This window comes from Lontra canadensis, unplaced genomic scaffold (assembly GCF_010015895.1).
Source record: "Lontra canadensis isolate GAN:19392208 unplaced genomic scaffold, GSC_riverotter_1.0 scaffold13, whole genome shotgun sequence".
NCBI classification, from domain to species: Eukaryota; Metazoa; Chordata; class Mammalia; order Carnivora; family Mustelidae; genus Lontra; species Lontra canadensis.
Window position 1 is genome coordinate 20911188 of NW_022631007.1, and position 5391 is coordinate 20916578.

Here is a 5391-nt window from a genome sequence, read left to right on the forward strand (position 1 = left end):
TAGACGCAAGAAAGCCTGTGGGAATATATGGGAGAGCAATAGGAAAAAACAGTACATGTATACTCCTGGGCTGGGGTCATCAGGAGTTGCATCTGTTAAGTGGAACATTAAATATGGGAAAACGTAAATGAAAGCAGCTACTTTGGCCTAACCATCCAGACCTGTCCTCCTAACAACTAAATTCTGTTCACCCTGAATAAGTTCATCCAGAGTCTTTATGACAGAACAAATAACTGAATCAAAAAGCACATGTCCACCGCCCACCTAGGGGTCACACTGAGAGCATTTATGGATGGGAGTAATCACTGGGCTCACAGCACGTTAATGACAATATTAAACGAGGTACATTATGTCACTCCAGCACAGAGTGGAAAGGATCTGTAATTAGCAGAGTCCTGATAAATTCCATATTACAACCTCAGTCGGTACTTATGTGGGGAATAGCATATTTAAGGTCTTTTTAGCATCATCATCATATTCCTTAGGGGCTCCTTTGTGATCTTTATCCATCCAACCCATGGGTAAGGGTGGTATGACTCTACTGAACATGACAATGGCCCATTTGTTAGCCCTTGCTAAACATAACTGGCCTTGCATTAATTAAAAACACAGCATGTGAGTTTTCTCACATCCAAGTCTATGGCCAAACCATCCAATTATTGTCCTAACGCAACTCTGCCTTTCCAAAATTCAGAGGATGCACACGAACAAGAACAGTTTAAAATCATGACTGCTATTCAAACTGACTTTCCAACTGGACCAGAGAATTGAAATTAGTCACGTATGTGTATAGTACATCTGAATAGTCAATTTCATTCATGTAACCAAATATTTATTTTCTTATAACCCAATTCCTGAGGTATGAATAAAAGCTTTAACTGAGAAGGATTTGTTTATCTTTTCATTATTAATATCTTTGGCTCTACTTCTATCATTGGAGCTAATGAAAATATTTGGGACAGGAAACATTTTTAAATTTTACAAGGCTTAAAAAATTATGAGGTTTATTGGTCCAGCATTTTTTAAAAATTATTATCTAATACATTTTATGTTGGGTTAATGGTGAAATATTTTGGCATTAAGAACAAAAGGAATTTTGCCTAAGGCTTTTCTCATTTGCAAAATGAGCTAAAAAACAAAGCCCAACATTCTCCTATTCCATTATCCCATTATGGGCTCCATTGGCCAATAAAAAGTATCCAGCTGAGTACAGGGATTGGGGTCCAATCTTAATTTATTCAGTTTGAATCCTTCCAATTAATCACCTCAGTTCAATAATTTCCAACTCTTATTTCATCTTGTCCCAGATAGACCCAACCTAAATGACTGTTTCAGAAAAAAGTGGTTGTTCTACAAGTCTGTTAAGAAATTTCCGCAAATAATAAAAGGCAAGCAGACTGAATATGGAAATTTACACAATTCCAAGAGAATTTATTGTGCCCTGCAATAATTTAGTTTTACCTCTGTGCCCCTTCTAGGCTGATCAATCACCAATCACTGAACAAAATACCGAATTCTCAAACTCTCTGCAAATACACTGCAATTCATTTGGGTCAATTTTTTTTAATTTTTATATTATTATTTTTTTAAATAACACATTCATTGAAGACAATTTAGAAAGCATACAGAAGCAACAAGAAAATGAAATCACTCTTATTTTCCTTCTAAGAGATTTTGTGAACATTCTGCTCTTTAATTTTTCAGTCCTCCATGTGTGCACGTATGTGTGTGTGTGTGTGCGTGTGTGTGGTGTGTGAAGTATTCTAGAAAGCCGAGTGTTAGAATAACTTGACCACATTATTCACTTTAGCCACATTAACCTATTTATCTCCATCACATCAAGACCTGTATCTGGTCTCTGTCTTAAAATGCTTTGAGCTTGGAATTCTATTTTGAGCTCATGTTATTTGTTGCTTCTCATGCCCCACAAGCGTTAGTGAATTTCTTGCCTGGATACTGACCACTTAAGTTGTAACCTCTCTACAGGATTCTAGCCAACATTTTGTTTCCACCTGTGAGACCTGTCCAGCTTGCCTTTCTCACTGGACACCTGGCCCCTTTCTGGTATTACTCTCTACCTCTATTCCACCTTCCCCTCTGGTTTTCAACTTCCAGCCCCACCACAGCTTCCTGCCTACCTTCTCTTTCATTCCACTTGGGACATCTTGCCTCTTGCTAGATCTCCTAACATTACCATTTTCTTTACTAGATGTTCCCATATGTGTCTTCCTAACATTCTGATGTCAGCCCTGTTGGTCTGTCATATCCCTCCACTAAAAGAAACCCACTTCTGACTCTTGATATGTCTAAATAGTCTATTAAGGTCTCTGGGTACTCAGCAGTTGAAGCCTAAGGAGATTCCCTGCCCCTTTCTTTCTGAGCTTAGAATGATATCATTTTTGTAGAACAGTCTTTTAAAGCAGTTACCTGCACAATTATGCTAAGCTTTATGCAGTTGTAAAACGAGCATAATTTTCATTCTTGGAAAGCAAAGGACAGATGCGCAAGTTCATCCCAGACAGGAAAGATTGCTGTATAAGGGAGTTGTGAGAATATCCTTCAATGTGATGTTACAACAACTCACTGGACTTAAAAACAATATAATTTTCAGTAAGACACTCTCTAACTTGTTCTGATGTGGACCCTCTGGTCCTCTATACTTATCCTGAGTCCATGCCCCAACTGTTTTCCCCAACTGCAGCACTAACAATTACCATTATGGGAGAAGTTTACATTTTTGTTCAGGAAAACAATCAATCTACAAACCTAACCATGATTATCTGTAAGCTTTTATTGCTTTCTCCTGGTTGAATATTGCTACTTTAAACTCACAACACAAAGCTGTTGGGAAAAATCTAGGAAGTCCAAAATATGGACCTCTCAAAAGTTTTGATATCTTCTCTGATCCTTAATTAAGGACTCTGCTACATTATTCAGAACACCCAAAGCAATAATCAGGCAAGAGTGAACAAGACAGGAAACTTTCAACTGAAAAGCAAAAGACAAAAGGTGCAGGTAGGCAGACAGAGCACAAGCTACCATCCCCTCTTCATCATTCCAGCAATGCTCTCACTTCTCCATATATCAAGTCTTTTTTCCCTAATGGGTCATCCCTATCAGCCTGCAACTTGAAACACAGAGTGATGATTTCAGCTTCCCTCCTCCCCTTAACAACTCTCTACTTTCAGAACAACACCCATCTCACACACACACACACACACACACACACACACACACTCATGCACACTCAAACAGACTCCGAATACAAACTGTTCCGCGCATATCTAGCTAGTTGTAAGATAAAAACAGGAGAGGACATGAAGATTTATTCTATGTTCCTATCCTTCTCTTCCAGAGGACAAAATACACAAGTTGGAAAATCATACTTAAAAAAAAAAACAACAACACATATTTGGGACACCCCATACCTCACTTTCTACGGTACTCCCAAGGGGAGGGTGGGTGCCTAAGAGCATTTCCCCAGAAGTGTGAGGGTGATTTTGGATAGAAGGGATTGCCAACCACTTCTGTGGTAAGTAGCAGGCCTAGCAGGATGCCAGGCAGGCCTGGGAAAAGGGTCAGCAGAGAGGAGAAGGAACAAGTAACCATCACCTCTGGTTTCCTAAACAGGAATTCTGAGGGAGTGGGGATTTTCCAGGTCTTTTGTGAACTTTTGTGAACTTAGAATAGGCACTTGAAAGTATCTGGTAAAACGATTCAGCCCCAAAAGAGGCCAGCCAAAAGAATGAGGAGGTCTCCCCAGGCACCCTTGTGAGAATAACATTGTCTTTCATCCCTACGTGACAAACTCCCGACACACCACCTTGATGCTCAGGGAAGACAAGGCAGGATGAAAGTCCACTAATTCCTTAAGATCATCCAACTTTTGGGTGATTATCCAAAAGGCTTCACTGTGGAAGCACACAATGTAGGTTCCAAGCAGATGCGGCATATTCTCATGTCCCTCTGGGGAAGGCTGTTGTGCTGATGGGCAAGAACACTGTGATGCACAAGCCCCCTCCAAGGACATCTAGAGAACAACCAGCTCTGGAGAAACTGTTGCCTCACATCCGGGGGAATATGCGCTTTGTGCCCACCAAGGAGGACCACACCGAGATCAGGGACATGCTGCCGGCCAGCAAGGTGCCAGCTGGTGCCATAGCCCTATGTGAAGTCACCATGCCAGCCCAGAACACTGGTCTGGGGCCCAAGAAGTCTTGCATCTTCCAGGCTCTAGGCATCACCACGAAAGTCTTCAGGGGCACCAGTGAATGCCTGACTGATATGCAGCTGATTAAGACTGGAGACAAAGTGGGAGCCCGCAAACCACACTGCTGAACATCTCCCCCTTCTCCTGTGAGCTGCTCATCCAGCTCGTGTTTGACAATGGCAAACACCCTGAAGTGCCTGACAAAACTGAGGAAACTGCATTCTAACTTCCTGGAAGGTGTCCACTATGTTGTCAGTGTATGTCTGCAGACAGGCTACCCAGCTGTTGCATCTGTGCCCCTTTCTATCATTAATGGATACAAGTGGGTCCTGGCTTTGTCTGCAGAGGCCGATGACCCCTTCCCACTCACTGCAAAGGTTCAGGCCTTCTCAGCTGATCCTTCTGCCTTTGTGGCTGATGCACCTGTGTGGCCACGACCACCACTGCTGCACCTGCTCCTGCTGCAGCCCCAGCCAAGGTTGAAGCAAGGGAAGAGTTGGAGGAGTTGGACAAGGATATGGGATTTGGTCTCCTTGACTAATCGCCAAAAAGCAACCAATTCAGCCAACTTTATTTGTGAAACAAGAAAATAAAGTTATACTTCTCTTAAAAAAAAAAAAAAAGGATGAAGAGAACCACACTAGCAAAAACTTAAAAAGAGGGGAGGGGAGGTAATGCTGCCTCTACAGGATCCCCTGCATTATGCTATAAAGGGTACCAATTGGACACAGAAGATCATCTACCATGACAAAGAGAAGAGCCAACACTGGGCATCCTCCATGTCTAGAAATTCAACTACAGACATCAACAGCTGGACTGCATTGGCACCTGGGCAAGAAATGAGACTAAGGGAGGGGACCAGCCTGTATGCTGCCACACCATATGCTCTCCACATAAGCAAACTCCCTCTCTTCTTACCACTGCCAGCTAACAGAACCTTGAGCCCAGTGAAACAGAAGCAGGACCAATAGTAGGGAAAAGAGAAGACCGGGAGACAGAGCTCGGAACAGCTAAGATAATAATATGCAAATCTGACTGAACATTTACACAAAAGAAACATTTATAATGCAGTTGACTAGAATACATAAAGGTGACAAGATCATTTTCCACTGCCAAGTGAGAATAATGGCTTAAAAAGGAAGTTCTATTAAAGAAAGAGAGCTTTGCTTTTTCCCACCTAC

General features: G+C 41.9%; 1 pseudogene; it reads left to right on the forward strand.

Annotated features, from left to right (window-relative positions):
* The first annotated feature begins 3868 nt into the window (after nt 1-3868).
* On the forward strand, nt 3869-4827 carry LOC116867932 (annotated as a pseudogene).
* Nucleotides 4828-5391: the final 564 nt, after the last annotated feature.